Source organism: Canis aureus, chromosome 4, assembly GCF_053574225.1.
Source record: "Canis aureus isolate CA01 chromosome 4, VMU_Caureus_v.1.0, whole genome shotgun sequence".
Lineage (NCBI taxonomy): Eukaryota > Metazoa > Chordata > Mammalia > Carnivora > Canidae > Canis > Canis aureus.
Genome location: NC_135614.1, coordinates 47,086,771 through 47,114,104, shown reverse-complemented (window position 1 = coordinate 47,114,104; position 27,334 = coordinate 47,086,771). Strand labels below are relative to the sequence as shown.

The 27,334-nt window shown below is 34.6% G+C and overlaps 1 protein-coding gene, 1 long non-coding RNA gene and 1 pseudogene across 8 annotated transcripts in view; all 3 read left to right on the top strand.

The window, feature by feature from the left end:
- The window catches only part of LOC144312683 (uncharacterized), a 2,041,845-nt gene that overhangs the window by 1,749,022 nt on the left and 265,489 nt on the right, over positions 1-27,334 (top strand). The window lies entirely within an intron of this gene.
- LOC144312681 (uncharacterized) overlaps positions 1-27,334 on the top strand; it is a 137,524-nt gene that overhangs the window by 31,299 nt on the left and 78,891 nt on the right. The window lies entirely within an intron of this gene.
- On the top strand, positions 15,316-16,846 carry LOC144311994 (RNA/RNP complex-1-interacting phosphatase pseudogene; annotated as a pseudogene).

The following is a 27,334-nucleotide window of genomic DNA, read 5'->3' as shown; positions in this document are numbered from 1 at the left end:
AATGTCCATCAACTGATGAGTGGATAAAGAAGTGATATGGAATATTACTCAACCAGAAAAAAAGAATGAAATACTGCCATTTGCAATTATGTGGATGGAGCTAGATAGTATTATGCTAAACATATGTAAGTCAAGGAGAGAAAGACAAATACCATATGATTTCACTCATTATATAATTTAAGAAACAAAACAGATGAACGAAGGGGGATAAGAAAGGGAAAGGCAAACTATGAAACTGACTCGTAAATGTCTTAACTACGATGAAAAAACTGAGAGATGCTAGAGAGAGTGGGGGATGGGCTAAATGGGTGAAGAGTATTAAGGAGGGAACTTGTACTGATAAGTACTGGGTGTTATATGTAAGTGATGAATAACTAAATTCTACTCGTGAAATGACTATTACACTGTATAATAACTAACTGGAATCAAATAAAAACTTAAAACTAGAAAAAATAGATTTCTGTGATTATCATATGGAGGGTGGATCTAAGGGATGAAAGGCTATAGAGTTACAGGAACTGGTAAAACTGGGAAGTTCTTTCATTATCCTGGACCTGGATGATTATGGCCTGAACTAAGAAATAAAGAAAAGGAACAGATTTGAGAAACACTTAGGCAATCAAACTGAAGGGACATGGTATTGATAAAAAGTAGGCAATTAAGAGTTCAAGAACAGTACTCATACTGTTGAATTGGGCAGCCAGGGCAAAGTGGTGCTGGTCCCTGGACTTAGCCCTAAGGGGAAATACGGGGCAGAAGAGGGTTGAAATCAAACCTACAAGGTTGTCTCCTTATGGATTCCAATGCACACACTTGCCTCGTTTTTATTTTAGCATTTCTCATAGTTCCTTCTCAGTTTCTTCATGGATTTCTTTTCATCTGTCTAACCTCCATATATTTTTTTAAAGATTTTATTTATTCATTCATGAGAGACACAGAGAGAGAGAGAGAGAGAGAGAGGCAGGGACATAGGCAGAGGGAGAAGCAGGCTCCATGCTGGGAGCCCGACGTGGGACTCAATCCCGGGACTCCAAAATCACGCCCTGGGCCGAAGGCAGGCACTAAACCGCTGAGCCACCTAGGGATACCCAGACCTCCACATTTTAAAGAGCTCAGTCCCTAGACCTTTATTCTTTTCTGTCTATACTCACTACAAAGATAATCCATCCAGTCCCATGGCTTCAAATATCACCTATAAAATGATAATTCCCAAACATCATATTTCCTAATAAGACTTGAGCACTGAATTCCAGATACATATATCCAAATGCTGACTTGCATCTCTACTTAGATGTCTGATGGACATCTCAGATAGTTATCTGAGTTTTATTCAAAGCTGAATTTCTTCTCCCAAATCCACTTGTTTTTGCCCTATTGAGTGGCTTCCCCTATGTTCTAGGTCCTTCCTGGTCTCCCTACTTCTATCCTTGCTCTTTGCTAGCAAAGGGACCTCAGCATTGAGTAAGTAAGGAGACCAGTTTTAGGGCCTTGCAATAAGCCAGGAGACAGGTTGGTGGCTGAACCATGGTGGTAGAAAAGTGGGTGGGGAGCTGTGGATTGTGGATAGATATAGTTTGAATTTATGAAACCTATTTCAGAGCCTTTGCCTGGTCCCTTTGATTTAATCCATTTCCAGCAGATACTCCCAGGGAAAACTCCCTTACCTTCTAAAGGCTTCTAAAGGCCTCCTTATCTTATATTTCATCTTTTCCCACATTTAATATTCCTTTTTGCTAACATATTTCTTTCTATTATCATGGTCACTAACATTCTATATATGTCATCTACCTACTATGTGTTGCTTATTGTACTCCTGGAACATAGTAAAAGTTGAATACATATTTGTAGAATGAATGGGTGAATTAATTCCAAAGCATCTGAGAAAGTATATCATTTAGAAATGATAGACTATCACTGGCAGACATTCATTTCTCAGATCTTAAGGGACCATTTTGAGAGATATACTAAGACATTTTCATACCAAGAAACTCTAGAGTGGCTCAACAAAGTCTAAGCACCATTTATGACATTGGCATGTTAAGAATTTTGGAATAAAAATCTATCCAAAATTAAGAAGATGATTTCTAAACAATGTAATTATATATTTTCCCAAAATACAAGAGAATGGTTATATCTTTAGAAACAAAATATCAAAACTCTTGATCCCAAAGAAAAATAACTGCTAAGAAAAGTAAAATATTTCGGCAATAATGTTTTATTTTCCTTCTGGGAGATACCATTTCTCTCTCTAGCAATTCAGTAGATTAGAACAACAAAAGCACTGCCCTCGACCTATTGTATAGAGATATTTTGTATTCTAAGGGCTTTGTTTAATGAAGCAAATGTTTAACTGCTTACAAATGTTAAGAACTTAGACTTTGTCCAGAGACAATAAAACCATTGACGTGATACATCATTGAATGACATGTCAAGGAAGAATCAAGATTTTCACATTTGTTTCTTTTTACTGGGATTTCCTTTGCTTTCAAATAAATGTAAAAAGAGAAGAGAGTGTGGAAAATATTTTTTCAATTGTAAAATCATAAAATCTATGAATACAAAAAACTAATTGCAAATTAAGTATATGCGGCTTATAAGAAAAATATTTCTGGGTGCTACTCAGTTTCTCTTTTCTATGTAGAGTACAGATAATGAGTCTCAGTTGTTTTCTGTTATACTCTATCATTTTCCAGGGGTTCATAAATTATACAATACTCTGCTTAATCTTCTACACCTTCTTTTGCTTCTCTGTTCTCTGTTTACACATTCTGAGTATATGTCAGCCAATATCAGCATTTTGATTATAAACAGACTGAAACTTCTTCTAAAGCCTGTTAGCATATAGAACAACACATTTTGTAATGTTTTCTGTCTTTTTTTTTTTTTTTTTGCTCTCCACAAATCCATAAGTGGTATAACATTTCTTTTGCCATTGCATGAACTTGGCATTTTTAACTAGCCTGGGATTAGCTTTTCTGTGTGTTCATGAAGCATTAAAGCTTTGCTGAACAAAACAGTTCCTTCTGACCTCTGCTAGAAAAATGGAATATCTTTAAGTATGCTCTTTTTATTAATGGATTTTTTCATTTGTAATTCTTTCACCAAACCTCTTCCTCATGGCTCATGCAACAGCAAGCCCTGCTTGTGTGACAGTGTCTAGAAAAATCATTACTTGTGTCCAGGAAAAATTTTCACATCAGTAAAATCTGGGGTCACAATGAAATTAAATTATACTATATTTGGCTAATAAGTAAATTATTTCATTAGATAGTTTATTAATGCAAAATCATCAGGGTCTGGCCAACTTTAGATTTAAAAGGGGATCCAGATACATGTTTCACATTCCTCTTCAAGAACAGGGAAATACTAAGATTGTCATTAAGATATGAACCATTTTAAATGGAACCAACGAAATATTGTGAATTAAATGAAAAAAAAAGGATAAATGCTCAGCCTGGTGGGTAAGTAAACAAAATATGTATATCTATATGGTAAAAAAGAATAAAATACTAATGTATGATACAAAATGAATGGACCTCAAAAACATTATGCTGAGTGAAAGAAAACACAAAAGATCACATATGAGTCCTTCTGAATGAAATCTCAAGAAAAGGCAATTGTATGATACAGAAAGTAAATTAGCAGTTGCCTGAGCTGGGCATGACTATGGGAATTAAGTATAAAGAAATTCAAGAATCTAATTGGGGTGATGAAAATGTTCTAAAATTAGATCATGGTGATAGTTGCAAGACACCTAAGTTTGCCAAACATCTTTGAGTTGTACAGTTAAAATGCATAATTTTATGCTATATAAATTGTGTCTCAGTAAAATTGTAAAAAATATACATACATGCATACATATGTACATACTTAAGTCTATGTACTATTAAACTATATGCTATTTTGTAAGGTCATCATGCTTTACCATGACAATAGCATCCCAAATGGCAATAGCATCCCAAAATGGCAACCAAAAACTACCATCAAAAAGTATAATGCCTTTAACATATATGAAAACAATAGGAAGTAGTACACAATTTGTCTACTTTTAATGAGAGCAAAAAACAAATGAAAAAAGAATAGTGAGTTCTCCTTGACCATTGAGTTTCAGAAAAGTGTTACTTTGCTGACTAAATGCATAAATATTATCCTCGTTTATTCTATGCCAACAAATACTAGAAGCAGTCCCATTAATACTTTTTCCATATTATTTTTTCTCCAAAACATGAGTTGAATAAACATGTATTATTCCTTCAGAAATCACACTAGCAGTTGCATCTCTTCTAAAATACGAAATGAATAACTAAATGTATTTTCTACATTCAAATAAATAACACCAATAAAATTGCCCATCTGGTTTCAAATATCTTAGTGTAATTTGATGATTTCATAAAAATGAACTACTTTGGGGAATTTTATTTAAGATTATGAATAAAGTTAGATAAATAATTAAAAGACTTTTTTTCCCCCTTTCTGAAAATATGTTTCAGCACTTAGTATATGGAACTATCTTTTGACAAAGCTATCTTTGTCATATCTGTACCCATTTGTACCATCTATAAAAAGGGTACCCATCTGTACCCTTTTTATACTCATTCTTACATATGAGTTTTACTCGGGGATTATCTATATGTTTTCCACTTACTTTCTTACTATTTATATAGAAACTTGAATATTAATATAGATAATTACCAATTGACTTACCTGAATATTTTATTTTGAAATTTATGTATTTCTTAAAATTTTAAATGATAGCTTAATGGTAATGATAATCATAGATCAAGTAAATTGACTTGTATTCAAGGAGATAGAACTTGTGACTTTGACCTTTTAGGTAGTAGACAATAATCAAGAGAAGTCCTCACATCAAAATACATCTTGTTGGAATCAATGACTGACTTTCTCAGAAAAAGAAGTATTTAGAAAATAGGTCACTTTGATACATCCTCCACTGGCCAAGAATTTCAGGTTCTAAGCAGCTCAGTGCTGTTCAAAGTTAAAAGTAGAAAAGATATAATATATAAGCTGCCTTGGTCATAGATTTCAAAGGCCTAAAGGATTCATGTATACATCAATAAGAATTTGAGTCTGAGAAACAGATAAACCATTAAAAAGGGACACCCATCACCTAGTTCTAATTAAGCTTTTCTACATGGAGGAGCATATCTAGAATGTTAAGTTTTTTCTGAATTTAAAAAGGAAACTAAAAAATAGTATGTTCATGTGAAAATTCCCAAATGTTAGATGTTGACAACTAACTCACAAATTGTAGAACATCATAGATGGCAATATTTACAGAGGACTGGACTGGGTCTCCTAATGGTGAACTCAATCCCTCTGCTTCACAATGCAATCTCATCTATTCCAATCCTTCATAATTGAGTACGGTATATATATATCAAGCTCCTGCCACCATTGCAATCTGACTTTTACCTTTGCTCATGTTGATCCTTCAGCTTAAAATATTTTCCTTTCTCATACTTACTTAACAAACTCTGGATTTTTATTTAAATTTTAATGAAAGTTTCCATTTACATTTCTGATGCTCCTTCTTTATAGCCACTACTCCTTTATTAAAGCAAGTTTTATGTATACTTTTTAAAATGCCCTTGTAGTGGAAAACAGTTCTTCAATGTTCCTTGAAAGCAAGGTGTCATATGTTCTCATTTTGTATTCACAGCATACTAACTACAATGTTTTAATGAATGAATGGGTGAATTAATGAGTTAGTTGTATGAAAAAGAGATAAAATTCCTACCTCAGCTCACTACTGATTTGTTATGCAATCCTGAACAAGTCATTTCCACTGCTGGGCTTCAGTTTCCTCACTTATGTAGTAGATACACTAGTCTGGATTTTCCCTGTGGTCTTCAATATTCTATTTTGATGATAGTAATAATAGTATTTACTAGTAAATAAGTAATGTCCCTTATTAAATTCTTACTGTGTGCAAGGTGCTGTGATAAGTGCCTTCAACACAGTATCTCACATAATCTTTACATACTGTAAGGTAGGTATTTTTGGTCCCATTATACAGATTATAAAAAATAGGTTTGGAGAAATTTATTTGTTGTCATTCATCAAATAAGAAATGCAGTTTATTGTCCAGTTCTCTATCGCTTCTTTCTTCTCGAAAGTTTGTGAATTATCATAATTAAAGTTCCTATGGCTTAAGACTTTAATTACAGCAACTGGCAAGGCTAGTGATTATTGGCCCAGCTCTGTATAACATGCATTTTTCCTACTGCAGATCACACAGAACCATGCTACTCTAAGTGTGGTCCGTGGACAAGTAGTATCAGCATCATCTGGGAACGTATAGCAATGTAGAATCATTATCTCCACCCCCAACCTGCTGAATCAGAATCTAAATTTTAACAAAATTTTTATGGAATTCCCATGCACGTTAAAGTTTCTGAAGCACAGACATAGAGAAAAATTATTCCTGGTTTATCACTAATCCTATCAATATAGAGGTAGATAAATAGGTAGTGTCTTCAGAAAGGAGATCTTCAAAAGTAGAGAATAAGAAAGTGTAAAAAAGCAAAACAAAAACAAAACCAAAACAAACAAAAAGCATCTGCCTCCGGCTCAGGGCTTGATCCCAGGGTCCCAGGATTGCGCTCCGCATCAGGCTCCCCAAGAGGGGCCTGTTTCTCCCTCTGCCTATGTCTCTGCTTCTTTCTCTGTGTCTCTCATGAATAAATAAATTAAAAATCTTAAAAAAAAAGATTTATAAAAAAATGTAGAAAGAAGTGTCAGCGATGTGATCCTGAAGTCATGAGACTATATCTAAATGGCAGTTAAATTCATATTTTACAGAATACATAATACCCATTTGTGTCCATTTGTACTTTCCCTAATAATATCTCTTGATAAAACAATTCACCTCCCAAATTTAGCATCCAATTGTTGGTCACTTATTTTCTTTGAGAGTTGGTTCTCCTATTTTACTGAAGGTTTTACTTATTGTGATTTCATCCTATGGATTGTTAGGACTCACTATAATTGAAGTTGTATTCTCTTCAGAGACTTTAATTATAGATATTACAAAGAATCAGGCTGTTTTGAAGCTGAGCCTTCCGGAAGTTGTTTTTTGTTCTTTTTTCTGTAGACACTTGTATATCCTACATCAGTTTTAAACCAAGATAACAAAAGGTCTTCAGTTGAAATCATTACTAATAATTGCTATTGTGAAGCCTGAACAAATGCTATCTTGAGTGGTAACAGGACAAGAAAAGGTTAGGTGCTTCACTGTATTCAGTAAGTTAGAGCAACAGGTATAATGTGAACTTGAAAAAATGATCGTCCTTTTCAGTGAGCAGAATTTACTCTGTTTCTTTTTCATTTGAAAAAATCATGTTTAGGTAGCTGAGATAGAACAATGGGGATATGCATCACCTCAGTATCATGTATTTTCTAAAAGAAATGATTCTTCCTTTATTCTTTGTCTCTTCTAGACTAATTGGGTATATGGGAAGAAACTTCTCTTGTATAATTCTACAGTCTTTAAAAATGTTCTCAGTGTTATTTTAAGAACCTCTTTCTTTTGAGGATCATACCTCATGCTTATCAATGAATTATTCCTGGAAGCAATGGAAGGAAAGAGATTTATTCAAGGGGGGTCACAATCTTACCTTAGAGTAAGGTTGTACCATTTATAAATATATGGAGGTATGCATTTCTTCTTTCTACTTTATCAATAAGGAATAATTATATGTACTTGTAGAGGATAAATCAAAACCATATTATACTGAAATTGACAAATGGTGTCAAGGTCACTTGGACAAAATCTAAAATAATAGTAGTTAAAATTTTTTGTATACTCTAATCCTAGAGCTGATCATTGGAAGAACATTAGTTATTCCCTAAGTATTGTTATTAGTGTGTAGTCACAGGGTAGGGGGAAGTTTTTAATAATACATGTTACAAATGGACAGGCGGAGTCTCGGACAGGATATCCAGCTGAAACACCAGCAAAGATTCAAAGCTGAGCTTATCCATCTCAAACATTTTCATTATCATTTAATTTGCCTATTTCTGAGAGTATTTGTGTGGTAAAAGCTGGGAGAGTAAGTTTTCCATTCTGACTCTTTTTTCTTCAATGATTCCTTGTTCTTACAATCCAATAATAACTTTTTTATCGCTGAGCATTAAGTGAGACTCTAATAATTTATTTGTCTGCTTTATAGCTAAGTTTCTATTTTTCTTCCTTGGCAATGTAGCTATTTAAGATCCATGATTTTTCAAAAATGATATTTTAAAATAAGCACTTGTTATATGCAAATGCTTTCCTAGTCAGCAAGTTCAGCTGACTTTTCTGAAACATTCTTCAGCAAATCTTGATATTTGCATATTTGCTCTGTCTTATGGTGATTATATCCAGCTGATTCTTCCTGAAGAATAACATTCTTGTTTGAGTCAAAAACAGCAACAATAACAACAAACAAAACAGTTCTTACTCTTGATACACTAGCTCTTAAGTTTTTGAAAAGCTGATGCCTTTACCAATACCTTCCCTTGGCTCAGAAGCATATACATAGGTGTGTAGAATCTAAGAGTCTATCATCCAATCAAAAGTTTGTTTCCTCACTATTCATGCCATTATACATATATACATACATATCTATGCACATGCATATAGATATAACTGCATACATTTGTAAACATATATCATCACTGCTGATTGTATTCATCTGGCACTCTCCACTTTCTCCATATATTTTACCTTGCTCTTTAAAGTTCTGTTTATAATGGAAACCAACTATATAAACTTGTAGTATCTCATCCCAAACATTTTGCCTTAAAATAGGATGTTTGCTTCCTAAATTTTCTACTTTCATGACACTCTGTTGACATATTTTGCATTAAAATTTATTTTAAAAATACACAGTATAGAGCAAAAATTGAATTCCAAATTTTAAGAAAATTTACAAGAATCTGGTGGTTGTTTTAAGAGTAGCTGCATCTAATCAAATGAGTCAAGTTAGCTATCCACAGATTTGTCAATAAGAGCCAATCATTCAGGAATTTATAGTCCTAAGCGTGTTTGGAATGTTGATATTTTCTTACTTTTTAAAGATTTATTTATTTATTCGTAAGAGACAGACCAGAGAGATAGAGAGGCAAAGACATAGGCAGAGGGAGAAGCAGACTTCTCACAGGGAGCCTGATGCAGAACTCGATCCCAGATCCTGGGATCACACCCTGAATCAAAGGCAGACATTCAACTGCTGAGCCACCCAGGTGTCCCTGGAATATTGATATTGATGTCTTATTTCAAATAATAAAGATTTTAAAGTCAGAATAGAACACAGTCACAACTATTAATCATAAGTCAGGGGACGCCTGGGTGGCTCAGTGGTTGAGCATCTGCCTTCAGCTCAGGTCGTGATCCCGGGATCCCAGGATTGAGTCCCTCAATGGACTTCCTGCAGGGGGCCTTCTTCTCCCTCTGCCTGTCTCTGCCTCTCTCTGTGTGCCTCTCATGAATAAATAAATAAAATCTTTTAAAAAATCATAAGTCAGATATTTCCTGTGGCAATCATATTACTGTTTTTTTCTAAAAAATGATGCACCTATACATGTATGCATACCTGTGGTGGAGGTCAAGGCAAGGGACTTTTCATCTCTTTCTGCTTTACTTCTCACAAGAATAAGAGTTACTCATTCATATATTCATTAATATTTTTGCTTCCTGCTGTGTATGATCCATTGTGCTAGCTTAAAACAAACCTACAACCAAACCCTGGAAACTAAACTTGAAGATAACAGTGAAATTAGTTTCAGTTCAGTACATCAAGCTGAAGGTATACTTAATGGCTTCCAAACTATGTGCTAGCCTTAAAGTAAGAGGAATAAAATATAACATCTTTGTCAGAGAAACCATAACATCTTGGGAAAAACAATACAAGAATCAAATGCCAACTGCCAACTGTTGTTCTCTGCTGGTGATAAAAATTAAGTGCACACACTAAAAGGAGTCATTAGCTCTTTTTAGAAGTGAAAGATATGCAAGGAACAAAGTGAGTGGGGATTCTCTGGAGATGATGACAATACCTCAGACTTGAAGAAGATAAAAGATCTAAAAATTTTGGTGTAGTGACATTTGCCATGTGGGAGTTTGTGAAAAAGTATATAGCCATGGAAATGCAAGGCATGCTCAGATTATTTCCAATAGTCCATTAAGGCTACAAAAAAGAGAGGCAGAGATAAGTGGCAAGTTTGAAAAAAGAAATGTTAGCACAAACATCTCAAACACTTTGTTAAAGAATCTGTCAACTGTTCTATAGAAACCAGTAATAATTTCAAATCATGTTGCTTTGTGATCTAACATTGATATACAACTTAAAGCAGCAGTGGGAAGTTCTGCTTCAGATAGCTCTAGGAAATAATTAGTAAAAACTCTAAGTGTCTTTAAGTGTAGAAGAGGCCAAAGAGAAATTGTTGGTATTTATAGTAACATTGGCAGAAATGAGTATTGAAAATCAGATCTGTATAGCCAGATCTATCATCAAATCCATAATCACATCACTATTGTAATGTACATTAAAAATTTAAGTTTACCTTGGAAATCATGAATTTTTATCTTTAAGGACAAAATATAATGCCCTTTTGATATGTCTCTAGACATGTTTATTTTTCCCTATGGTATTAGAAATTAGATTTAAGTGTGAAGATCATAAATATAATTGTTAATTATAACAATTTTTTATGATATTTTCAATAAATATTTACTTTGTGCAACCAACCAATGCTGTATTGGTACATTTTATTACAAGTGGTGAATTATAGAAAAGTCTCTGTGATATAGGTATATAACTTATGTTTCACAAAGGGGATTTCAAAAGTTTTTACCTTATTGTTGTTCACAGGTAACTATCAATGGCAGTTCATCAACATACTGATATAATTCTCAGTTTTATTTACCACTGTGATAGATATGATATAATTTTCTCTTTCTTTTTCCTATTTTGGTAGTGGTAGCAGATAATAATAATAAGTTAATGATAATAAAAATTCCCATTAATTATATAGCTGATAATATTGAGCTTTTATTTATCATGGGCCCTGTGCTACTGCATATAATGGTACTGACCATTATGTGCAGAAACCCACTTAGCCTTCAAATCAAGGAAAAGTCCTGCTATTTCCTTCATTTCACATATAGTGGCTCAAGGATGTTTGGTAACTGTTTGAAACCATAAAGTGAATAAATGGCAGAACAAGGATAAAAACGCCAGTCAGCCTGTTTGAGTCTAGTACAGACTTAATTTTCATGTTAAGAGAAGTATATCCTCTATCCTAGATAGCTGGTTTTATCATTTAATTCATCCTTCATCTTCCATAAAATATATCTGAGAATTATAGCCCATTTCCGCATTTCTGGTATATTTTTCAAAAGGAAAATTTGTGTTGTTTGTGTCTTACATTTGTGTTGTTTGTTTTTTTAACCAACATCTTTTGTTATGGCTATTTGACCCTTCAACTCAATTTAAACAATTTATAAAACTACAGATTATTTTATTAGTAACAGAGGGCATTGCCATAAATGGAATAAAAGAATCTCTATGTACAATGTCATATTTTACAAAAATTTTAGATTACATATGTTTTCATTTTAAGACCACTACTTAATTCTTAGATTCACAAATCTGTAGCTCAAACTTACTTCAATATTTTTGATGCTACTTTACATATCAAAATTTAACATTTGGTGACTTGTTATACTATTCAGCCTTTTAAATGATAATAGGAAATTTTATGGATATCTGTGTCTATATTCTAATCATCAATACTATTCTGTGAGAACCCTAAAGATGGAGAAGACATGAAATATTTTATAAATACTGGAAGCTTTCTCTTTCATTTGTTTCTTGCATATATCTAAGATGACTTCACTATCTATTAGATAAAGTCAGCCCCCATAAATCTTAAACAGATACAAAATCATTTAAAGAAAAATTTGAAATAGATATTTGAGTGAAGTTCATAACATATCTACGACTTATCTATTATATTCTATTTTTCATAGTCATTTTCATAACCTAAATATCCTACCAATAATAACAATTATAAATAATAATTATTTAAAAAAAACTAAACTCTTATGGATTATATATGTTCCATAAGTTATGGAATCTGTTAATAACTTATTTAGCAAGTGTTTATTGAGTTCTTACTAAATATAAGACACTGTGATAGATACTATGGAAAAGAGAAGGATAGAACCTCCCCTTAATTTTCAATTTTACTGTGAAAACTATAGAAAACTATATACTACTTTGTAATTAAGTAAGAAATGCAACAAATTTTTAAATAGAAAATAAAGGGTAAAGGATAATATACTTCACTTGGAATGATAAAAGAAAGCCTCTTTGAGGAGGTGATTTTGAAACTGAGAAGTGAAGAAAAGGAGAAAACAAAGACCAAGAGAAGAGTAGCTTAGGTGTCATATTAGTTATCCATTGCTGCATAACAAATTACTTCAAAAATAATTGGCTTAAAACAATATACATTTATTAGTCATGGTTTCTGCAGGTCATGAATCTAGGTACAGCTATTCTGAGAACCTCTGATTCGTGTGGTTTCTGAAGATTCTACTGGAGCAGGATTTGCTTCTAAGCTCACTCATGTGGATATAGTCAGAATTAGTTCCTCACCAGCTATTGGACTGAAGACTTCAGTTCTTTGATGACTTTTGGTCAAAGACCTGCTTCAGTGCTCTGCCTCATGGCCCTCTCCTTAGGGCAGCTCACTACACTGCAGCTGGCTTCTCTTAGAGGAAATAAGAAATAAGAAATAGTATTCAGTCTTTTATACCTAATCACTGAAGTGGCATTCCATTATATCGCTGTAGTCTATTCATTAGAAGCTGATTACAGGATCCAGTCCATACTCAGGAGAAAGAACTAAACAAGGATGTGAATTTCAGGAATTAGAGATCACTGGAGGCCATCTTAGAATCTGCCCACCATAAGTGGAAAAAAACAGTGTGATATCCACAGTCCTGAGTGAGGAAATAGCTTGGAATATTCTAGGAATTGTCAAGAGACCAGTGTAACTAAAAAGTCAGGAGGGAGACAAGAATGTGTAATGAGATTGGAATAATACAAAGCAGATAATTTAGGGCTGTGTGGGTCATGGTAGGAAGTTGTGAGTGTAAAAGTGAGAATACCTTTCCAGAAAATCTTCCTTTTAATAAAAGATATGGGATTTTAAAAATGAGTAAAAGAATGTTGAATATATTCAAATTTATACTTTCAATGAACTAGGGTAGCAGTGTAACCCTGAATCCTCACACGCATACATCCAGTGATGAGGGAACTATGAATTATGCATGTAACATTTCTCAGCTTCTCACAGTTTTCACTGGAGCCTGCATTTCAACACTGATTGCAAACGGTCCATGAATCCACCCAAAGCCAGATATGCTGAACAAAAGCTGCTGTTGCCTGGGACAACCCTAGCCTTTAAGCATGTTAGGACATAAATTGTGTTTCTAGGAATTTTACGCAGGATTTTTTTTTTTAAGCCTGTCCTTGCAAACCAAATGTTTCACATAATTTGAAGTTTCTTATGAATTTTTCCAAGTATGTTGTTTGTAACACCACTAGAGAGATGAATTTTAATGTACAATTGGAGAACATATTCGCTGAGATATTTGATCCTGTAATTTACGGTATTGTTCTTTGTATAGTTGACTTTTTCTGCCATGGAGGCAGTGTTTCTTGGAAATTTTTCTACTTCCATAAAGTGGATAATGGAACCTAAGTACTTGCTATACATATATAATAGAGTCTAGAGATTTATTAGATATAACCTGGAGAGAGAGAAAATGTCAAAAAATTGAAAAAATATTCATCTGTAGGGAAATGAAATGGAAAAGAGCAATAACTTCCCATAATTAGTATTTTTAAAAACATCCTACCTAAAATCATTCTATTGGAGAAGCCATTCTCTTTGATCTATCATCTAGGTTACAATAATATTTTATTAAGTAAGTCAACATATACGATTTTTCTTAGCTATTTGACTATATATCCATGCATGTATCCAGGAAGATGGAGATCATATTTTAATTTTATCATGTGCACAAAATAAAGTTATACCATAGTTATAAATGGAAATATCATTTCATTTTAGGTCATGGCTCTTTATTTTGTTCAACATTAGTGTTCAAGCTATCAATTATTTTATGTCTTAGCAATACATTAACAAAGAGCTAATTGAAGAACACAAAATAAGTATCAAGTAATTCCCCTAAACCCCCTTTCTCAGTAATTGTTTCTCCTTTTAAGAGAACATTATCTTTCTCACAGATGGTTGAAGTGATGTATTGTGGGAAATTAAACACATTTGGCTTTTTTCCTGAATTTTCTACTTCGCAACTAAGGCCGGTAACCCCAGAAGTATTATTTAACTCTTCCCCAGATACCTTCTTAATCAACAGCAGTAGGATTCACAGTTGGAAAACTTTTTTCTTTTATGGTCCCCAAACACTGTTTAACTTTCTTTTTATTCCTCTTTTAAGGATTTGTAACATTTTAGGATAGCATGTGATAAAGAATATTTATTTTTAATCCAAAGGTAGGATTTAAAACAGACTTACTTGTAATCATCTAAAAATTTAATACTGTTAAGAATGTAGAGAAATGTCCCTAGAGATGGATACGTGAACTGATGCAACCTTTCAGGAGAACCATCTAGCAATATCTCAACATTTTAAATGTGCAAACCTTTTTTTAATCTATTAATTCAATTTCTGTTAATTAAAGGGGAAAATATTTTTACACAATAATAAATATAAGAATATCTATTTTAGGTGTTTATGTGATGAAAAATGAATCTGTATGCTCATGCATAATTGATAAAATAATAATAATAATTAATAGTAGATCACTTTTACCAGGTTCTTACTATGCATCAGCAATATACTAAGTACTTTACATTTGTTAAATCATTTAATTTTCTCTATATCCTAATAATAATGTAATTGTCCCAATTCTTTGGGTGAAGAAGATGAGCTGTAGAGATACTAAATACTAGCTCAAAGTTAGATAGCGAGTAAGTAGCAGATTTAAACATATTATGAATTCATATTATGAAATAATTAAGCGAAAGATAGGCTTGACATCTATGTACTGGTGTGAATGATAGTTAAGGGTTAAAAGCATACAGTAGAATAATATGTTTAATATCACATTTATAAATAAATGTATTTGCATATGGACTATAAATAAAGGGCATCCAATCAATTTCCTATAAGTTGTGGAATATATATCTGTTTGCTTACTCTAGTTCATATCTCTAGTGATGGCTCCTAATCCCACTCTCCTGCTGGCTCCCATGTTTTATAAAGATGAGACTGAATTTGACATCCAGAAAGCAGCAGAGAGAGCCAGGGTGAGGGGGGCAGAATAAGAGAGTAAGAGGCATTATTGGCAATACTGAATTTCTAGTGTAGAGAGGAGAAATAATTTTTCCTCCAGCCTTCCAGATTCCTGGCTGAGAACTCCTCCGCACTCCTCTCCTGCTAATAAAAAGATTAACAGGAGAGGAACAAACACAAGTTTAATAACATAAATACCTCTTGTATAATGGGAAATATCCAAGAGAATGAAGTAACTCTCCAAAATGACCTAAGTCATCGCCTTAAATACTATTTCCAACTAAAGACAGAAGAAAAATATTGGGAGTTGGTGGAAGGCCAGTAATGCAAGGTTACCAGAAAAGCAGAGGAAAAAAGGGTATTGTTGTTACAGAAATTTGAATCTGCATTCTTATATATTTTTTTAAGATTTTTATACTTGAAAGACAGAGAGACATAGGCAAAGGGAGAAGCAGGCTCCCTGCAGGGAGTCCGATGTGGGACTCAATCCTAGGACCCCGGGATCAAAACCTGAGCCAAAGGCAGATACTCAATCACTGATCCACCCAGGTGGATGATGACACTATTTTTAAATTCAAATGTGCTGTTAATGAGTTTTTAAAAGAAAATACAGACAATGACAAACTTATTGGTGTTCATTGTACCCATGGTTTAAACAGGACTGGCTGTCTCATCTGCAGATATTTGATTGATGTACAAGGCATGAGGCCAGATGATGCAAATGAATTATTCAATAGGTGCCGTGGACATTGCTTAGAAAGACAAAACTACACTGAAGACCTTCAGAAAGATCTCATCTCATCAGAAGGAATAGGGATTCCAGTGTATCCAGATCAAGTGGTTTTAAAGATACAACACATATGATGGAACCAGTCCACACCACTATTAAATCTGTTCATCAAGGACATTGGTATAACCTACATCAGACCCAAGGTTACCCAGTACCTTCTCAGCATTTCCACAGTCAGACCCAAGATTTGTAGCAGTCAGTAAGAAAAATTTCACAGAATCAGAACATTTACCAGAGAGGCCATATCCCTCCTCCTGGTGCCACTGTAGAGGACTATTCACAAAGGAGGTACTCTTGGAACGTAAAGCCAAATGCCAGTCAAGGAGCCCAGAATGCAATGTGGTATCCTGGCAGTTATTACAGACTATCCTGTCCAACCTATTGTGGGTGGACTGAATGACACAAACCTGTCCTGGAAATCTTCCTATAGGCAGAGCAGGACTGAAGACAGCTGGAGTGACTTCTTATAAGATCAGGCCAAATGAGGTTTATAATCTATTTTATTGCTCCCTTATGTGTTCATGCTTAAAGAAAAATGACTCGATACTTACCTTTTTGCTGATAAATTTACATTATTTGCAACAGTAAAGGAAATAATCTGTCATCCAGTTTTAAATCTTTTTTAAGGAAGATGATATTGTAGAACTGATAATATAATAAAGAATTTCCCGGGTAATTTTTTTTAAAGTACCCAAATCTGCATTCTTCATTAATAAGAGTTTCTAGAGATGGTGTAGAGAAGGACACCCCCTTACAAGAGATTTCGCTCCTAAGAGTAACTGTGTCTTTTAAGAGGAAAAGTTCTACTCTGTTTTCAGAGCCTTTCAAAAATGGTTAGCCCCAAATAAGTTTTATGGCACAGAGTCATATTGTGGGGTGACTAATTCTGCTCCCCGGTTCCAGCTCCTCCTCTGTATTTACCAACTATTTCAATCGTGAAGGCTGACTTTTTCTTAAGCTACTTTGACCTGGAACTTTATCATTTGAAATAGTGCTTTTTAGCTGTTGAAGGGTCATTTGTTTGATCCTGGGACATTGTAGGTTATTCCATTCTGGGTTAGTTTTTATTGTATGTGGGTATTTTTTGTTTGTTTGTTTCATCTTTTTGCTTAGTTTTTTATTCTGTGCTTTCATTTCACATACAGATTTCCTCCATTACCTGAAAGTAGAGGGCTCCTATGAAAACTTTTGTAAGTTGAAATGGCATGAAGTAAAGAAGCAATTACCATTAATTTATATGGAAACATCTTTGAGAGTTCCCAAACCCCAACACTAACCTCTCTTAGGCTTTTCTGATATCTTAAGATATATCTTGCTAATGGATTCACAACATAACCAAGATAAAACATAGATGTTCATAGGCAATTCAAAGCTACAGCAGCTTGATGCTGAGATGCCGAGTATGGTTCCTCAGGAAGAAGCCACGTGGGCCCCTCAGGATGCTGCTACCTGTAGAGTGGCTCTTTGCAAAACAAATGTTGAACACTATATTTACTATATTTGCTTTTTGCTCTTCTTTTTTTTGTAGAAGTAAAAATCCTCTTTGGATTTATTTCAGTTAGGAAAGACAGGTACTAATGTAGGTCTTTCATAAAAGTTAGTGGCATGACATGAACTTTAAAAAACAAGGGATACCTGTATGTGTATTTTAAACATTTTTATTGCAAATATACTAACAAAGCCACACAAAGTATAATTCTTGGTTAATTTTCATTTCTGGTTCACTTGTTACAATTAGCTGGCAAAAAAAGGTAAAAAATGGGTCTAGAAAGGAACATAGTGATGCTTATGCATGGTCTATGATGTTTACTTGTTACATTATTAATTTCTTGATTAGTGATGGCAAATCATAGCTAAGACCAATGGTTTTAACATTATTTCAATTGTGATCTCTACTAGCCAAGAATATTTTTGTTAGATTCTATTTATGTGATTTGTAATGAGAAAATAAGAGATGTTAAAAAATATTGTGATATAAAATTTCTCATAATATCAAAATACTTTCTCAGAGTACATATACATATACACAGACATATATACCACCTATGTATAGGTGCCTATGCATACACACATTCTTTTGCCTCGGATATCACAAGTCATTTTCCTGCTAGGCAAAACATTGATTGGAAGTTATACCAGACAGTTTATGGGTTCACCAGCACTACCTAGAGACCATTAGATCTTATTTAAATACATCAGAGCTTCAATTCATAGTAAGTGACTCAAGTAGTCCTTACTAATCAGATTCCCAGAATACTTCTGGGAGCTTGGAACTCCATTATTTCTACTTCATAGGATAACTATTTTGGAGGAAATATCTAAATTGTGAAATATTGACTTGTTTTCTAAAACAAAAATGAAAGCAGCAGCAATAGTTAGAAAAAGAATACTGCTCCAAACATTCTAAAATCAATATCCAACAGAGCCTCAGTGGACAAACAGAAGATAGCTATGTTCCAGTCTTCTGGGGCATTTTTCTCTACCATTTTGGGTATAAATTGCCTTGTTATCAAGAAAAAGAAAACCAAAACAGCAATGTCTAGGAGAGAAAGAAAGACGCATCATACTCCCCAGTAAATTATTAACAAAGAAGATAAATCAACATGTTTTGCAGGCCCTACTACAACATTTATGAATTGCTCTCAGTCCTGAAGAGGAATATAATAATTTAGTTCTTGGATTTCAAGAGTTGTATTTAAATATATTTTAAAGATTTCAAGACAGATTTGTTTTTGCCTTTCAGGTGTTACATAACAATCATTGCCAAAATTCTACTTGCTTTGGTTATTTCCTTCGAACAATTTACCATATTATGTACTTATGCTCTAAACACCTGTGTTTTTAATTTGCTTAAAAACATTTCTATTAAATGTTCTTTCTTAAAATTTTGTTGGAAAAAAGTACCTTTTGATATTTACTAATTTTGTATTTTAAGTGAAGATGGCCTCTCATATGGCTCATTTGTATACTCACTGATATTTCTAAGTATTTTTTTAGATTCCAATCTTTGCTACAAGTTATGTTATGCTCTGCCAAGATGAACAATGAGAAGTAAAGCTGTGAGGAAGCTTTTCATATCAGGTTAAATTTATAACTTGTTGAAGAAAATTAATACCTAAAACAATAATTTTACTAGAAGTCGATAAGGGTTATAATGCTATGACAATAATGCTTTGAGGGAACACATAGGAAATCAAATCTATTTGCCTGAGCAACTTGGGGAAAAGCACTTGGTAGATGAGCAGGAACTTGCTTTCTCTTTTTAAAGATGTATTCATTTATTTATTTGAGAGAGAGAATACAGGGAAAGATCAGAGGGAGAGAATCCCAAGCAGACTCCCTACTGAGTATGGAGCCCAACATGGGGCTACATCCTACAACCCCCAGATCATGACCTGAGCTGAAACCAAGAGTTAGATGCCAGACTAACTGAGCCACCCAGGTGCCCCCCATGAGCAGGAGATTTTTTTTTTTTTAATTTATTTATGATAGTCACACAGAGAGAGAGAGAGAGAGAGAGAGAGAGAGGCAGAGACACAGGCAGAGGGAGAAGCAGGCTTCATGCACCGGGAGCCCGACGTGGGATTCGATCCTGGGTCTCCAGGATCATGCCCTGGGCCAAAGGCAGGCGCCAAACCGCTGCGCCACCCAGGGATCCCTAGCAGGAGCTTTCTATGAGCTGTTATGCCACTAATATTTCCACCACAGGGACTATGCACCTGCTTTTTTTTTTTTTTTTTTTTTTTTTTTTTTTTTTTTATCTGCCTGGAAAGCTGTTCCCTTCCATTCTACCTTCCTCCTTCCTTTACCTTATAAGATACTCTCCATCCTTTATTTATTAGCAAGCACTACCCTTATCCTCTCAGGGAGACTTCTGTGGTCCTGCAATTTGAATGTTTTCTTCATCTGCACTTTAGTCAGATGAGTGACTGAATGCAGTTTACTAAGGTTTACCATCCTCATTCATCAAATAGACTAATATCTACCCTATCCCCAATAAATGATAAAACGGGAGGTGTTTAAAAAATGATTGCATTTTATCATCATGCACACTGTTATAGTTAACTATTTCATTTTAACTCGATATTCAATCCAATTTTGCCCATCTTTTAAAAATCTTTATGTTGGCAGGCTGAACTTCAATAAAAATATATATTAAAAAAAAAAGAAAAAAGAAAATTCATTAGTGTTAAGAATCTTTATTTTATAGTCGTGTCTCTTAGGATTAGTAAACTAAGATCACTTGCCCTTTTACTTGTAGTTTATATCCTTAGGATTTCTTTATGATATTTTTTATAATCCTTCTTCTTTATTATCATCAGAATTAACAGAGGCACATTACACCTCAGGATTTCCTACTTATATATAAATCTACAGTGTAATCAGTACTTTGTTTCCATTTTTCTCTCAAATACCAAAAAATATCATCTAACTTATTCTCAGACAATTATTGAAAATAAGTCATTATTATCTTTTATCATTCTTGGTCATTTTTCACGTTTGGTTTAATGTCCCTATATTTCTTCAATAAATCGTAATTGTCTAGCACATGCAAAATAATGTTCAATGCATGTTGTAGGTTATGGTGTACTTTGTATCGTCACGGGATAAAACATCGTAAAACTCAGGTAGGGATTGCTATCCTTTTGACAAAACACAGGTAGAGAATCCTTTTCCTTGTGAACACTAATTAACCTAGTCTGTGCCATTGCTAATACTTTCTCTCCTTCCAGTATTACCACCAATTCAGAACCCAGATATATTTACCTACTTTTCTCTCCTTTAAGTATTTTTCCCCCACCTCCTCACAATAAGGAAACCAGCTTTCAGTTCACATTTCTAACTCTCCTCATTTACATTTCAGAGCTAGAATGTTCTGCCTTCGCACATGTAGAGATTTTTTTCAGCAGTCTGACAGTTTTTAATTTGATCTTGTTTTGCAGGTCATGAATTCAATTTCTAAATGCTTTACCATTTTTCGTTTTCTCAAATAGAATAATGTTCCATCCATCAATTGTTATCTCCTTATCTTCAGGGTTTTGGTTTTGTTTTTTTTTTTTGTTTTGTTTTGTTTTGTTTTTTTCCATTTCCCCTGAACCAAGGTCAATGTTTGTAAAATCTGCTTTTTACTAATTAAATCTGACATCACTTGATAATATCAATGATACCTAAATAGCATATGAGATTATCTTCAAGGGAATCCACCCTGGTGAATTGGAAGGTATTAGAGATTACATTTACAATAATAAACAAGGCATGTACATTATTTTCAATAATTTTTGAATTATTCAGACTCTATAACTGGTCTGTGAACTGGTCAGACATGTTCTCTCTAGCATTCACCAGAGAGAAAAGGTCTGATCACCTTTTAAAATGGTGTGTGCAAATTTTATTAATTATGTGTCTCCTTAGACTAAAATGTGCTGAATACTGCTTCTTTGAGACAATTTCTGCTTTGTTACTCAGAAACCTGAATTTTAAAGGGGAATAAAAAGTAGTTTAAAAGCATGTAGATTAAACTAGCATAAATTTTATTGGAGGACTTCACCTAACTTTATAAAAAATAATCAATTGGTATTGATGAAAATACGTATAATGAGTAAACAGTATCATATAGTGAGAAAAACCTAGATGTCCTCCCCAAGGCATCTGGGGAGGCTCATCGGGGATTAAGGCCCATTTTCTGCTGGGCTTTTATGTGCTGATAAAATAAAAATGCAGACAGCAAGGAGATGTCCTTGACTATATGAAAGTTCCATCAAACATGAATTTGAAGATACTAAAGAACAATTATGATATTAATAATAAAGGGACATGTCTCTGTGTTTTATATTTACAGGGTAGAATCTGATACTAGTTAGCAGAACTGATAACCAAACGTGGTAGATATTAAATAGAGCTTAATATACCTTGCCTTATGCCTTCTTTCTTTTAGACCAATCCCAATTTTACATTCAAAGAGCCACGTAATCAGACTACAATACCATTGCTCTTTGGAAGTTCATAATTTACTTAGAATTAAAGCCACAATCATGCTCTATGCCTCAGCGTATTCAGCAATAAGCCCAGTCACTCCCCATTCTCGGAAGCAAAGCTTGGCTAGGGGGCTAGGGCTAGTCATTTGGCTCCAAAACAGAACTGTGGCTATGACTCAACATCCACACTCCATGTTTGTAGATCTCATAGATTCTGTGTGCCTGTATAAACTCTAGGGCTATCTTGTAGTTTCTATCTGTGGACAATAGATGAGTATGCATAGCCAGGTTGAATACAAGGGAGCAAGATTTAAATAGCGCATCTTATCCTTAGCATGATGCTCTTCTCTCCAGTGCCTAAGTGTAGCAGCAAGGAAAAGGAGATTTAAACTTCAATTGAGAACAAAACGGGCATCTGGGTGCCTCAGTTGGTTATAGGTCTGCCTTCAGCTCAGGTCATGATCCCAGGGTTCTGAGATCAAGCTCCACATTGGGCTCCCTGGTCAATAGGGAGCCTGCTTCTCCCTCTCCTGCACACTTGTGCTATCTTGGTCGCAGTCTCTGTCTCTCTAAAATAAATAAAATCTTAAAAAATATTAAAAAGTTGAAAACAAAAGTTAGTCATGGGTAACAATCCAGTAGGGTATGGTTGAGAAAAGCATTGATTTAGAAATCAAAAGACCCAGTCTTCTCTTCTGGCTCTGATGCTTACTAGCTCTTTGGTCTTAAGCAAGATACTAAACATTTCAAAATTCTCATTCCTCATCTCAAGTGAAAGGTCATGAATTTCCTCTTGTTATTCACACATAGATTTCTTTTTTTTCTTTTTAACGATTCATTCATTTATTTGAGAGAGAGAGAGACAGAGAGACAGAGAGAGGCAGAGCAGCAGGGAGGGGCAGAAGGAGAGGGAGAAAGTCCAAGCAAGCTTCCCAATCAGCACAGAGTCCAACACTGGGCTCAATTTCAAGGCTCTGGAATCATGACCTGAGCCAAAACCAAGAGTCTGTTGCCCAACTGATTGTACCACCCAGGTGCCCCCATACGTGGATTTATATAAAAAACAAATGGAAATCCACATCTGAAGCATCTTCTTTAGAATTGTGTTAATTGCAATGGAACCACTGAGGCAAAAGGATTATGAAAGGGGGCTGGGAGGAATTGGATTGCAGCCATGCCAGGGCCCCTGAGGCATGGAATCTATCTACACCTCTGACTATTTTTCCAACTGTAACTTTTGGAAAGCTTCAGATGCCTCATCCATAAAGTGAGGCTTTAATAATATCTATTTCTGAAGAATGTTGGGCAGGTTAAATGACAGAAGTGATGGAAGCCATTTAGCAAATGGTGGGGCACATAGTGCATGAGAAACACTTGCTGCCTCCTTTGTTACTGTTGTCATTAAACTTAATAAAAGCCTTCACCTTGTTCCCTCCCAGGCACATTTCTCTCATCTGTCATATACTTGACACTGAACATTGCAATTTTACCACCAGCAGAAGCCAGTATGAGAGACTGGGACATCTGGTGCTCAAGAGAGGCTAGGCTTTGACAGAATATGTCTCTCAAATCTTTCAAAGAAGAAGAGAGTAAAATTGAAAAAAAAAAAAAAACAGTACTATTAACAGGGTTCTGCAAACTACAGCCTGTGAGCCAAATCCTGCCCACCATCGGCCACCTGTTTTGTAAATACATTTTTATCAAAGCACAGCACATCTATTCATTTCCATCCTGTCTCTGGCTACCTTAATGCTGCAGAGTTGAATTGAATGGTTGCAAATCAAGACCCTGTGGCCCATAAACATGAAAGCATTTCCAATCTGAACTGTCACGGAAAAGGTTTGTTGACCCTGGTATAGTTCAGGGGGCTGTGTGGGAAGACACAGCACAAGAAGTCAAGGAACTACTATTAACTAAAATACCAAATACTGAAGTAATTCATCAGAAAACCAAAATTCATGCAAGCAACATTAAGATTCTGAAATGGATTTTTAAGTAAAAAGTCTCACAAAATCCTGCTATCAGAAGACTGACCCTCAACACAAGTCTGGCTTAGAACATAGAGCTGGACAGAGGTGCCTTAAGCAGCCAAAGGGAAGGGAAGCATAGACATAAGGAAGAACACTGTGGGCTAGTGGTTATATGCCAGCCATAAACATCCATGATGCCTCTCTGAAAATGAGTCCAAAACTCAGTGTGTAAAGGTCTAACAATAGATTCATAGAATATAAAGGAGAGTTCTATAGCCTGAGAGCTAAAGGAAGTAAATGCTTAATTGCACCTTACCTTTTAGAGTGAGTCCATGATGATACATATTCAATATTTTATAAGCAAGTTTTATTTTTATTTTGTTCTTTCCCATCACAAATGTGTGTGGTTGACCAGCTAAATATACTCTTAGAAGAAGCTAATGATTACTATATTCCTCTTAAATGTACTTCATATATAAGACCTAATATATAATCACTTAGGGGCCAAATTGAATAAAGTATTTAAATGATTATGCAGATATTTTTGTACAAACACAAATTGTGGTAATGTTGAGACCGAACCAATGGTTTGTGTATGGGAGCCTCTGATATTGCTCAAAATGTTAATTGCTGATTGACTTGTGAGAGAACAAATCCATTGTACATACATATCAAGGAGTGTTAATTGTGATAAACCAAAGAAAGGGCTTATTTTTCAGAATTGAAATAGGTTTTTAAAGTTGAGGGGCATCTCTGAAATCATTCCATTTGTCTGTTTGCAGGTATTTAAAAGAATCTCAAATGCAAGCTAATAAGATATAATGGACAATCACTCTTAACAATGTAATTGTTATACTCAAGTTATATGCCAAGAAAGGTCTTACTAGTTGTGATAACAGAGACACAGGTAGATACTGGCAAAATGAATCTTTGAAGCCATCTTACCTAATTTTCATGGTCCTTTAGAAACATTCTAACTTAAGCTTTTTTTTTTTCCTTTGACAAGAGTTAGCCTTTAAAAACAGTAAGCTTAAATTTCTATCTTTGCCTTTCTGAAATTGATTTATTTTATTTAACTATATATTTCAGTTATCTCCTTTGTGTCCTTAGAGCCACATTTAATTGTTCCCATCTCCAATAACATATTTTAGAAATACCTCTTATTTCTGAAGCTTTCTATCATTGTGATATTGGTCAGGATTGGAGGGACGTACCATATTGTCTTTTAAATCTATTTTACTTAAGTTCATCAGTAAAACCCCAATTATGACATTTTTATCAAGCATTGTCAGAGTATATGGACTGAATTTGCACAATCTGCTTACTAGATTGATGGTTTATATTAGTAATTGACAGAAATGCTGGTTTCTAGATTTCCCTGTATGCTTTGCAGATCAAAGCATACAGGGAGGATAAAATTATTTTATAAAAGCCTCATCCATCCATTATCACTAGACAATATGCAATGGGAAGACAGGAGAGGAATGCCAAGAATCAGACCTGCAGGAACAATTGTGGAATGACTCTCTTCCCACCTCCAGAATCAAAGGGCACCTTGGGATCATCTCTGAACAGCAGTCTGGGCTGGTGTCCAATACTGTCAACTCCCAATTAGATACAGCTGCAGAATCTCCTAAAAACTCTACTGCCAATATATATTTTTAAGAAAATAAAACAAATACAATTATATCCATTAAAGGATATGCTTATTTTCTGAACCAATTCCATGAGAAATACTTCCTGTGAAGGCCTCAGGCAGGTTCTCTGCACTAAGACACATGAGTGGACTGAGCCCCATGTGAAATGCAGAAACAAATCTGACTGTTAAAATGTTCATTACACCCATGGTCACGATGACTCATCATCTAGCCTGAGACTGTATAGAGGAGGAAGAGAGAGGACTAATTATAAATGGAGTTTAATTAAATCTCTAGAGCCAAACTGAGTAAGAAAGAGAAAAAAGATTCTTTCACAGAGGTTAACTTAAATTTGACCTCTATCCTAGACCTATAGTTGCAGGCATGATTGCCCCATTTTGTCAGAAAGAAAAAACCTCAAAGCAGAGAGGCCAAGGGGTTGGTCCCACATTAAACAGCCAGAAAGAGGCAATGCTAGATTCTGAGCCCTGAGTTGTCTGTTTCTACCCATAGCCTCTCCATTAGACCATCCCTGTGCTGTGAAGGAGGATGAGGTAGGAGAGCAAAATGGGGAGCATAGCGACCTGTGTTTGAATCCCACTTTTTAGCCTTTCTGTGCTGCAGCTTCCTTATCTGTACAATGGGGAAAATAATAATAGTTTTAAAATTAGTGTATATAAATAACCTGTTATTTACTACTAAAGGGTGTGCTATTATCATTATACGCTATTTACTCTCCAATTCTAAGCATTTTTTCCAGAAAAAAATTTTTAAAGGAAAATTGCATAAATTTCCTGAATAATCAAAATGTTCAGACTTTACTTGGCTTGTAGAGATAGAACATGCACACATACACATTTATACATACATGTGGGGATCCCTGGGTGGCGCAGCGGTTTGGCGCCTGCCTTTGGCCCTGGGCACGATCCTGGAGACCCAGGATCGAATCCCACGTCAGGCTCCCGGTGCATGGAGCCTGCTTCTCCCTCTGCCTATGTCTCTGCCTCTCTCTCTGTATGATTATCATAAAAAAAAAAAAAGTTATACATACATGTGTGTTTATATCAATTTATAAAGTCAAGAATTAATTTTAGAAATAGTAACTCCACTTAGACTATGCTGCATTTTCTTTCCCCAAATTAATGCAAAATCTACATTAGAATGGCTTTCAGTGTTTGAAGAAATGAAACTATTCAGGAGTTTACATAGGGAAGCAATTTGCTTGGATTGAATAAGGTAATACATAAGTATGTAAAACCCTTTCTCTGTAAATGCTGCTTTTAATTAGGAATGGAGCTCTGAAAGAAATCCTAGTTATTATACCCACGAATTGAACTCAGGCAACTATTTTAATTGGAACAGAAAGAACCAAAATGCAGAAGATTTATCAAGGAGGTTTAAAAAAAAAAACTAGTTCATAGAAAACAACATTTTGTGTTCTTTTTCTTCACTCCAGCACAGAGATTGGAATAATCCCCTTGTCAGAGGAGATGGATGGCGTACATTCGGGATTCTGCAGGGCATTAAGTAGTTGTTGCCATGTCAAACAACTCTCTCCTGTTATTAATACT